The following is a 12,551-nucleotide window of genomic DNA, read 5'->3' as shown; positions in this document are numbered from 1 at the left end:
GGCCTTAAAAATCATCTACTTCCAAGCCCCCTGCTTGGAAATCTTCCACTAGACCAGATTGCTCAAAGCCCCACTGAAAACTTTTTATTAATATGTATTCAGTTATAGTAATATCATTGGCACATATGTTTTTCCCCAGTTAAGATATAAAATTCTTCATCTCTGAGAAACAGCAGAACTTCAAATTTGTATTTGTGTCTCCTGGTAGTCACACAGTCTAGAGGCACTTTCAGCAGCTATGAATGTAATTTGTCCTTAGAAGAAACAGGAAGATTGTTCAGGAATTCTCTAGAAACAAACAAGGCATTCTCAGGCTGTCATTTTGCTTTTGGGAGTGGTTCAATTATCATGTTTGTATATATTTCAAATGTCCATTTACAAAGCACAGGAAAGGCACTCTGTGGTGTATCAGTGCATCATTAGTCAGTTTTGTGGCTTATGATACCAATTTTGTCTTTCATGCTGAGCCAATAGACACAGGTTTAAAGCCTGTAAATATTTGTTAGCCATATAATTTGAAGTTAGTTACTGTGATATGGAGAAACCAGAGTGGTTTGAAGCCTTTTCTGCAAAGTTTTTCCTGTGGAAACATTTATGTCCTCGCAAAGCTGGAACAACAAGCACACACATGTTGATTTTGAAGTTATTTTCAGTATGAAAGAAGAGATTCAGCACAGATTTTCTGATCAGAGAATTGAAAAGCAGAAATATTCAGGAATATGAAACCTGACCATTTCAATTTAGAATAAATTATTTCTGTACAAGTCTATTTTGCAAGGGTTTCAATGGTTTTGTTTTGCAGTCCAGAGTAAAAGCATACTTCAAAACCTCAAAACTTGCTGGAAAACTTCTGACATTCACCCTATAAGTTCCCCCAAACCTACAGAAATTACTATAAAGAATGTAAGGAATCAAGTATATATTTTTTAAATTACTTATTTCTTTTCATACTTGAAATGGATTTGAGAAGAGTAAACTCTTTTTTTTTACACTTTCTAAACAGTGGTAATCACACATGCTACAAAATATCAGTGTGGTTCCACTTTGTTCTAAGCTATTTAACCTAGTTATTTTAATTGGGCTTTTGTTGGGATAGAGTTAATTTTCTTCATAGTAGCTTTGAGTGTTTTCAGTTATTCCATTGCACCGAGAAAACAGTTAGTTAAAACTTTAATGCAATTTAAACTTCCCAAGACTTTAAATCTCAAATTCATAATGCTATCAAATGTACATGTCACTGGAAGAGATTCAGAATTTAATCTTTAGGCATTCTGCAATTATAATGAATTAAAATCTCTCTAGGAATGAAAGATAATTCAGAATCAGGTACAGAATATTCTAAGTGAGAACGACCAAACTTTATCTTCATTCAGCACCTTCAATGCTTCTAAAATATTGCAAAAACCTGAATGATAATTACATAACTTCTGGCATTAGTTTGTAATAGTTATTTTTAGTGAATGTTCATAATTATATTACTATACAAACATGTTAGATATGTTAAATGCATTCTCTTATAGCAAAGTCAGAGAATATTTGTTAACCTTAGCACTGAGCATTCCCTCTCTAGCTGAGTTAAATTCAACTACTACATTGTTGTATGTAGTTAGGATCTAGACTGACTCTCACTAACCTCAGTAACTATCCAGACATATTTAATTAGCAAGTACTTATATAGGTTTAAACATTTAAAAGGGATTTAACAGTAATACAAGATTTTTGGTAATTTGGTCATTGAAAGTCAACACATTTTTAATATCTTAAGAACTGCATGAAGCTGATTTAATTTTTGACAGACAGACTAACCCTCTTTCCTACAGCTTGAAGAATGTTATTGGATGCAATCATCAAAACGTCAAGACTGACATTTAAAATACTTTTTATTGTACTAATTCCTCTCAGTGGAATTACATAAGGTTTGGGTTTCCTGGAAATATATTTTATATAAGCCTAAAATTATAAAATGTATTGCTGCACCTTTCTTTCTGAGAGAAAAAAATAAATCCTAAAGAAAATTCACAGCTAGTTCAACAACTATTAATATAAAAATGTAATTTTTGAAACTAATTTTGTCACCTTCAAATAATGTCATTTATCTGTCCAACTTATTCTCTAGATCTCTGAAAAATGTAAGATGCAGAATCAGACCAATTAGGGAACTTTTTAGTCTTTCAGAATTAGCAGCATACTAATAAGGTTGTTTGGCTAACTGTGAGTAAAGTTTTATATATATATGTGTATGTATATAATATATGCAAATATGTATATATAAACATGCATATGTATACTCGTACAAACACACAAGTACATATTGCTAAGGAATATGGGAGTCCACACTTTTGTTGTTTTCTCTCACTTCTGCAATTTAAATCAAAATATGCCTTGAAATATGGAAGAATTTATGTCTGTGGCACATATCAAACGTCCAGAAACCGACAAAGGAGGACATTAACAGAAATTATTTACCATATTTATTACTGTTCAAGACTATTGCAATTTAAATAATCTCTCAATAAGCAGAAAAAATGTCTATCAATATCAAATATTGATAGCCTCATATATCATCTTACATTTTTACATGCAACTGTTGTTGAAAAGTGTAAGAAATTTATGGTTGTTCCTCTGTGGAGAATGAGATATTGTATTACAAATTACATTCTAATTTTAAGCCAGTTGGCTAGATCTTCATCACTGGTAATGTTTTTTAATAACGATTTTTACTAAGATCAGCCTACGCTGACTGTACTGCCAAATTTTATTGACAGTGAATTTTAACTGAGTTCAGTTCTGTCTATATTATAGCTTAACGATTCTGTACTGATTTTTTTTTTTTCAAGCTGAGGAAGTGATCATCAATGGTATAACTCTCCACTTGTTCGTGTGGCAGTTTGCCCCCTGACTTCATTGTAAACAAGATTATGCCTACCTTGCAATTAATTTGTACCTTGTAGTAGGCAGCAGCATTTGGCAGATACAACAACTAAATATTTATTACTTTTATTTTATTGTGATTGATTCTCACTACAGACACTCACCAGTCTTCTTAGTTTAAGTGTTTTTATATGCATGCAGGAGACTGCAGGGGTATTTTTTAAAAAACTCTCTCAGGACATGTAGGACTTGACTATTCCCTACTTTTCTGTCACTTCCAACAGATTTTTCCTGTTTCTTACTAGCCACTGGAAAATGCTTTTTCTTTCCTAATTGTTTGCACTGCTACCTCTCAAACTAAGATATGCAGTTTCTGCAGAAATACTGTGCTGGTTTCCAGATACTCTACAAGCTGCCTTGTGTTGGTAGCTTAAGCTGTTGCCTGGGATGACCTAGCAGGACAGCACAAGGACCACACCCCTATGGCATGGGTATGCCATGAAATTAAACCTTACTTGGAAACCACACTTAAAAAAACCAAGGCATGGCAAGTGGCAATTCAAATATTTATATACAGCATTCTAAATCAAACAGCACAATGTTCAATCTTTTAAAAAGGACAGAGGTCAGGAAGAAAAAAAAACAAAACACAATATTTACTCTGTTTATGCTAAGTTGAAATCTGAAACACCACTATCCATTTCACTACATTTAACCCTCTTGAGAAAGGTGCAGTTTTTGGTACAACCAAAGTCTCAGTGATGATGCACCTGGCCAACACTAATTTTCTACAGTGTAGGCTTCTTGCTTAAGCTTATCACTTTAAGTGATGTTCATCATCATGGAAAACAGATAGGCACTTCTAGAATCTCATCTTAAAATAGAAATCTAAAGTATGCAAATGAACTCCAACCTTGTAAAGATTCGTGTTTTTTTTGGGTTTTTTTCCCACTGACTACAAAGGCATCCTAGAGCAATTGTTTCAGATGCATGTATCCACATCATAAACATTTCTGACAAATTAATTCTACACAACGAATCTGGAGATCTAATGTCTCAGTTTTATTTCAGTGACCTATTTTCAGTTGACAAGCAATTGCTTTTATGCAATGGAGTCTTCCAAGGATATCATTAGGATCAATTTATTCCCTAATTCCTATGTAATTCTAAATCTTCCAGAAGTTAGATCTTATCTGTGTTACTACAGACTTACCTTACAGAAGATAAGAAAAAGAATCATAGAACATTTCAGGTTGGAAGGGACCTCAGAAGATCATTTGGTTACTTCATGGGAAAGGAAGCCTAGATGAGTTTATTTAGCACCCTGTCCAATTGCATCCAGTTCCCTGGATCGTCTTTCAGGCCCTTTCTGTAGCTGGGTGTGACATTTACCCTCTTCCAGTCCTAAGGGATATCTCCTGATCACCATTTTTCAAAGATTATAAACAGAGACCTTCAAATAATGTCAGTCATTTCTCTTAAAGTCCTGGGGTGGATTCTGTCTAGGACCATAGATTTATGTGGTTTGAGTCCCTGCAAGAGGCTGCAGACCAGCCTTTCCTCCACTGCTGGTGGGTCTACATGAATGTTGTCATTGTTACTTCATCCTGTGATGATAAAAGCAGAGGCAAAGAAAGTATTAAGAATCTCTGCCTTGTCAGCAATAATAGCTGGTTTCCCTGCTCTGTTTAACAAGGGGCCTATATCTTCCCTGTGCTCATACATCTGAAGAACTATTTCTTCTTCTTGACACCTCTCTTGGCCAATTTTAGTTCTATCTAAGCCTTAGCCTTCAGCTGTGCATCTCTACATGTTCTGGCAAGGTTATTGTTGTCCTTGATGGCTATTTGGCCGCATTTCCATAGCTAGTATACATCTTTATTTTTGCTTTTAAGCACATCCAAAAGTTCATTATTAAGCCAGGGTAGACTTTTGTTCTGCTTTCTTCCTTTCACTTCATAGGGGTTGTTCTGTTCTTGTGCTTCCAAAAAGCTGTTCTTCAATAATTCCCAGCACTCACAAGCTCTTTTCCCAGGGAATGGAATTGGCTGGGCTCTGAGCATACTAAAGTTGGCTCTTCCAAAATTCAGCGTCTTTGTCCTATTACTGATGTTCAGCAAGCTCAGTAGGATCTTAAACTCTACAATGCTGTGTCTGAGACTACCTACCACTGGTATCCTGTTGTCAAGTAAGACTTAGTTCCTGAGCAGTAAATCTAACAATGTGCTGTTCCTAGAAAGCACTCCTCAACAAATTGCAGGAACCTGATGGACAAGTTGTATACCCCTGTGTTGTTTCCCAGCAAATATCCAGCTAATTGAATTCACCAATATGAAACAGGTTCTGTAGGTCTGAGAGCTCCTTGAACATACAAAGCAAGGTTTCATTGGTCTCATCATCCCTACTAGAACATCAGTAACAGATACCTAACAGAAGATTCCACCTTAGTGATGATCACTCTAATTGTCATCCAAAAGCATTCAGGAGAACTTCTGTGTTCTCCACAGCTCACCTCCATGCACTCAAATTTCTCTTTTACAATAAATGAAACTCCGTGCCCTGTTCTTCCTTTTCTGTCTTCCTGGAGTAATTTGTAACCATGCATTGTGGTCTTCCAGTCATGTGAATTTTCCTATCAGCTTTCTGTGATTCCTATGACATCATAACTCCCAGACTGGATATGGAGTTTCAGTTCCTCCTATTTGTTGCCCAGATTACCTGCACTGGTGTATATACACTTGAGGTGTCTGAACTTGGTTTTCTCACATTTGGAAAGGGTTGGGAAGTATTCCTCACTACTCTAGTAGGTGAGTTCATCTACCCAGTTGCTTTTGTTATGCAGGGGTCACAGCTTTGAACACTATCCCTGAAGTTAGCTTAAAGCACAAGTCAGCTAATCTACTAGTAAAGATTCTCCTGCCTTTTCTAGATAGGTGGATACTATCTCTTCCCAATATGCTATATTCACCAAAGAATGTCCCATGATTGTAGAAGCCAAAGCCCTGTGACCTGGGTTCAGCAGTAGCAGTCATTTTTCTCTTTCTTAGTAGCTGGTGCAGTGCTATGTTTTTTTTTTTTTTTTTTTTTTCAGCCTGGGAACAACGCTGATAACACCGATGTTTTTAGTTGCTGCTTAGTAATGTTTACTCTGACTAAGGACTTTCTGAGTCTCATGCAATGCCAGGGAGGAGCGGAAGCCGGGAGGAAGCAGAGACAGGACACCTGACCCAAACTAGCCAAAGAGGTATTCCATACCACAGCACGTCATGCCCAGTAAATAAACTGGGGGCAGTTACCTGGAATGGCTAGATCACTGCTTGGGTCAGGCTGGATATCAGCTGGTAGGTGGTGAGCAGTTGTGGCCCGCCTGGACAAGTTCCTGTGTGATGTACTCTAGGTTACCCTGCTCTTGCAGGGGGGTTGGACTAGATGATGTTTCGATGTCCCTTCCAACTCTTGGGATTCTGTGATTCTGTGATCCCTTATCATTCTTATTATTGGTGGTAGCAGCAGTGGCTCATGTTATACCTTAGTTACTAGACTGTTCTTATCTCCACCTGTGGGAGTTACATTCTTTCAACTCTCCTCCCCATCCCTCTGTGAGCGGGAGGAGGAAGGAAGGGGAGTGAGCGAGCAGCTGCGTGGTTCTGGGCTGCTGGCTGGGCTTAAACCACAACACTGGAAAATCACCCAGTAAAAATGCATTCAGGATCAGTGCCATCATCATGTTCATATCATCATTACTATGAGAGAGGGAGATTCTGAAGAATAAGAGCATTGTGTCACAAAATGTTTAACTCATGAACTGTGATGACCAAAATACTCAAAATTGCAAAATCACATATTCCCCCAAAATCTAACTTGGATCGTCTTTGTGCATGGTTACTGGTTTTCACAGCACTCTTTTAAGAGGTAGTAGGGATTTGTTTGTGTTCAAGAAACCAAAATTAACATTCCTGGCCCCAGAGTGAGTACTGTCATCCTAAATGTATTACATAAAAAGCTACATGGTGGCCCAAACAACTCCTATAGCTGTGCTTTAAAACAAATGTAAAATTTACTGCCTATAGCAGGCTCTAGACTGCAAATCCTAATAAAACCTTACTCAGAACTTCAGGTACTTAGTTTCCAGTGCTTTAGGTGGAAAATTTGTGTAGAAAATGTTCTCTGCGTTGTTCTTTTAGAAAAGCAGAAGAGGCCTGCACTACAGGTTCTCCTCTGCACATATCTGGGGAAGTGTAACAAAAACCTAAGGAGAATGAAAAGTCCTTCATAAGCCTTGTGTTACTAGTCAATAACACATGAGTTCTTGATCTGTTTGATTTAATTTAGTTTCAGAATGTTGAGGGGTTTTTTTTACAGAATAAACATTTACTGTATTTATTATCAATATAGCACTGTTTTATAGGTTTTTAATTGTTTTCACAGATGAATAAATGTGCCTATTTTTACAACTTTTTCTTTTTTTAATAATTGTTATCACTGATTAAATTATTTACCCAAGCTTTAATTGTTTCACATTGTTAGTGGGCACCAGGGGATATCCTGTTCTTCCTGTTATATTTCTTTCTATATTTCTATATAGAATAGGGTATTAACATTTTTAGGCTAATTACAAATTTACATACTTTCTATTCTGTTTTTAAAGGAAATTACTGAGAAAACTGCAGTAGATTCTCTCACTGTAAATATCATTCTACTTTCCTTGTAAATCAATCTCCCTTGAATAAATCAGTAACCTGTGTCTGAACTTCCCACATTACCTGGTCTCAGAAGAATACTTAGACCTAATTCTTGTTTGTCTCTTTAAAATATTCATCCTCATACTGTATTTTTGAAAGGGAGCTACTATGTTACATACTGTTTTAATTATAGTCTGCTTTTGAAATTAATCATAAGGAAATAATTTTCCAGTAGAGGGAGATATAATACTAGCAAAATATTTTCTTTTACATGACTTATTACATGCTGGAGGAAGATTTTTTGATTAGGATATCTTTGTGTTAATTGACCAGAGATAGACAAATATTTCCAGTGCTGCAAAAACATAAGCATCCAAATGGCAATGCTAATGGAATATTTATAGTCCAAAGTATTTCCTGGAGACTAACTGAAATTGCTCATAACAACAAAAGTTTCATCAGATCTACTGGGAATGTATCTCTTGTCACTGATTTCCTGCACACATTAAATTAACAGGTAGTGCATACACCAGCCACGTGAAGTAATCCATATTGTTTCAGAATATGAGTCTGGAAAACATTTTATTCCAATAAAATCATACCAGCCTTATTTCCATTGCACTTGGAAAATTACATTAGACTACTTACAGTTTTTATCATCTGAGCAGAGGTAGGCGTGTTCAGAAAGCAAAAAAAAATTAAGCTTAAACTTCCCCAAAACTCCAGATGAGCTATGCTGCCCCCAAAGTTTTTTATTTATTCCTATTAATTAGGGAGTGAAACAGTTTCTTGATTTAATTTAATGTACCTTTGTAAGCTAATATTTTGTAGGTCTTAAAATTCTGTTCCTTTCCCTTCTCACCTTTCTTTACTTTAGCTTGTTAGGTTGCTATATGTGTGCAATAGACTTTTTCTTCTGCAATAAATAACATCACACAACCTCAGGAACAATAAGGGCACAAGTGATATCCCTAAGAATTGCTGTAAAAAGGCAAGCCAGCAACAGACCACTTAAGTAGCAAATAGATTATGTTCAGTAATGTGCTCAAGTACAATCTTACCACCTACAGTACTAGAAGGGCTACATAAATATTCTTATGGGGCAATATTTTAAAGGCTTAGATTATGTGTTCCACAGACTGTCATGGAATTCAAATGAACTCTTAATGCAAATACAGTAATACTGGCATCAGTATTTATTCTCTTTCATCTCTCCCTTCTTCCCCTCTCCCTACAATAATGTATGTTATTTAAAATTATACCAGAAGGGTGAAAATGTAGAGGAATTTTATTTATAGATTTTTAAGAGAACTTCCCTAAAAATTAACATAACAATAGCAGTGTTACTATTATTCTTCTTTCTATACCACTATTCATGAAAAAAAAAAAAACAAACCCCAAAAAAAGACTTCTAAAAGCAGAGGAAGATAATATACCATCTTCACGAATTTATACATATCTGTATTTCTCATATAACTTGTTTGTTCTTCATGTCATCCTATCCTTGGCCAGTCTTTTCTGCTTTCAGGCATTTAAATTGCTTTAGTATTTAATTCTGTATATATAGATTTTTTGGGTGTTCTTTATCCCAGTGCAAATTCTACAATTATCTCTGCAGAATCCTTATGACAACAAAATAATCCATATGGTGGCATGCAGATGAAAACAAACAGTTCACTCTTTGACCTTTCAACTTTAAATGAGTCACGCTTTATTCGAAACAAACTTTTATCTATTAGCTAGTAGCTCATACAATTTTTTGGTTCACAGTCTGTTTCCTGGAATAGAGAAGCTTTCTTTGGATAGCTGTTTTATCTTTTAAATCAACATAGAATTCCAAAAGCAGCAGATCTGATGGATCTTTAAATAATTTGACACATTGCTCTGTCTAGTCTTCTCTGTTAGTACCACAAGAAGAAGAAGATAAAAAGTGATGCACAATATCTTACAAGATTCAGTTAAACAAAAAAAAAAGATAACAACAACAAAAAATGCTTCTGACAGTGTTATTTTTTTTATGTTGGCAATTATCTTGATTTCTATATAATAGTTTTAATCATCGGTTTGAATACATTTGAGTAAATATTTTTGGAGCTTGAAGGCAAAAACTAAAGTATTGCCTGAATTATTCCTGTTACTAAGGATGTTCACAATAAGATAAATTTTATAATCAGAGATGTACATTAGAAAAGCCCATTAATTAACTGAACTAAGACTTGTTATAATTATGCTATATAAAATAAAATAACATATATTTGATTTGTTTGTACTGTTTATCACTGACAATTTGATTACATGAAAATACTGTTCACTTAGCAGCTGATTTGATTAAAACTGCAAATACTGCACCCAAGTGTTGCTGAAGAGTAACATTTGTTGCTTAGTAACATCACATAAAAACCAAGTGGTGACATAGAAAGCTAGAATCCTGCTGACTATTAATCACTGAATTTCCTATGCTTACGAATATTTTTCCTAGTTTGGTATATTTTACTAGTTTTAATGTTTTTCTCACAGAATTCACAATCAGCATTATTGCAGTAATTTTTGCCATCAGTATTGTCACAGTATTTTTTACATTAATCTGTACAAATTCTTGTTAGATCTTGTAAAAAAAAGTGCAGGGCATTTTATAATGTGTCTGGAATGTAATAAAAATAGAAAATAAAGAATTTTATCTTCTTATACAGAACATGGAAAAGAGAAATTTTATTTTCAAACACAAAGATCCTTATTAGGGTATGATAGGCAAAAAGGGTTGTACTTCTAGTACCTTGTTTTTATTTATGATCTGATCAACATCTGGCACTGATAATTTAACATACTGAGATTTGGCTGTCCAGTGTTGTAGTCTTTATCAGAAGCTGCCCAAGATATAAAGGTGAATGCCTTACAAGGGATTTTGAAATTAGAATTTGGAAGGAATTAGAATCACTTGCATGGTGGCTTTAGAAATAGATCCTCCACTCTTTATCTCTTAATATTCCTTGCTAATTTATTATGTTTTCAGCATTTATATTAAAGACCTGAGGTGCTTCAGTTTTCATCTGACTAAGCAACCTGATACTACATCAAAAGACGCAATTTCTTCCAGATATTGGAAATTAAAATGTAACAGAAAGCTAACTTCAGGTGAAAAACACATTCACCATTCAGTTACTTTAACTGTATGGTTTCCTCTTAGGAATAAACAGTTGTGGCATTATGAAAGAAAATAAACTTAAATTAAGACAGTGCAGTCATACACTAATATACAACTTGAGCTGTGGTTTCAATTAGAAATACCTGTTTTCTGAAGTTTCTAACTTGGTTATAAAACTTTGCTAAGGGATAAAAAGTATTGCACAAAATATAGGATCATAGAATAGTTAGGTTTTGAAAGGACCTTAAGATCATCTAGCTCTAACGCCCCTGTCATGGGCAGGGACACCAAAAACTAAATCATATCACCCAAGGCTTCATCCAACCTGGCCTTGAACACTGCCAGGGATAGAGCATTCACTGCCTCCCTGGGCAACCCATTCCAGTACCTCACCACCCTAACAGTAAAGAATTTCTTCCTTATATCCAATCTAAACCCCTGCTGTTTAAGTTTCAACCCGTTACCCCTTGTCCTATCACTACAGTCCCTAATGAATAGTCCCTCCCCACATCCCTGTAGGCCCCCTTCAAATACTGGAAGGCTGCCAAGAGGTCTCCATGCAGCCTTCTCTTCTCCAGGCTGAACAGCCCCAACTTTCTCAGCCTGTCTTCATACGGGAGGTGCTCCAGTCAAAATTTACGGAATAAACTATGGGGTTTTGTTTGAAAAAGGGGCATACAGAAGAACCAGTACTATTGTTTGTGACTAAAATGCTAACTATACATAGTTTGACTGTTCCTCAAAAGTGTGTATATATATATATATATATATATATATATGTAATTTTAATATTATTATCATATTGGACAAGTAAAACAAATGGGATAGCTACCAGTACTGGTGATATACAATGGTGATATGAGACTGAAAATACTTAATCTAAAATCAAAACATGTTTATGACAGAGCAGGATATTAGAGAACTCTGGAGAACCAGTAGTTGAAGCGCATCTCTCAATGTATGTGAATACGTATGAAAAATAATTGGCAAATACTGATATTTATAAAGAGGACAAAAAAAGTTCTATATAAACCTGAACTTGTTTATCCTACAAGTTTTTAAAACAAATATTTAAGGAAAATATATTAAAGCATCAAGGAATTAAACATATGATGCAAGTTTACACAGGAGTATATAATATCAGATGACAAGAGCCGTTTTGCTGTATTGAAGAGAAAATATTACACTGTAAAGAAGTCATAATTGGAATTTTCTGAGGCTTGGAATTAGACTCAGTATCTCAAATTCCAATCCTGATCTTGGCTCAAAAGTTGAAGTGAGGTAATGAAAATAGATGATATCACAAAACTGGCAGTAATTTTGAATACAGGGGAACAGTGAAATATTATACATAAATAAATGAATAACCTTAGGGAGTGAAGTAATAAGATGAGGAGGAATTCATGAGAACAAAGTGAAAGTCCAATCATTTAGAGACTCAGAAAAATAATCTGTAATGAAGTCTTGGACCTGGAAATAAGCTGGAATTTTATCAGCTGGAAACAAGAAATAAATTGAAAAAACAGGTACTTTTATATTTATAAAGTATGATATGAAGGATTATAATGAAGCTATATAATGGAATAAAGCTGTAAAAAGGGCAACAATGGTTGCCACATGAACAACTCAATGCCATACAATGATTTCCTTAATTCCTCTCCTAGGCCTGAGCTGTTCTCAGACCAGTTACCCACAGTGGATCTACTTATGCATCCAGTTACTCCATCTGGATTCCGTTTGTTGTTGTTAAACCTTGAGTGGATATAAACTTTACGCACCTCTGCACTGAGTCTTGGGGTTGAATTCTGCCTGTTTACTGATTTTTCTGTAAAAAATAATATTTTAGTATTTCATCT

Source organism: Melopsittacus undulatus, chromosome 2 (assembly GCF_012275295.1).
Source record: "Melopsittacus undulatus isolate bMelUnd1 chromosome 2, bMelUnd1.mat.Z, whole genome shotgun sequence".
Taxonomy (NCBI): domain Eukaryota; kingdom Metazoa; phylum Chordata; class Aves; order Psittaciformes; family Psittaculidae; genus Melopsittacus; species Melopsittacus undulatus.
Note: the sequence above shows the minus strand (reverse complement) of the source record.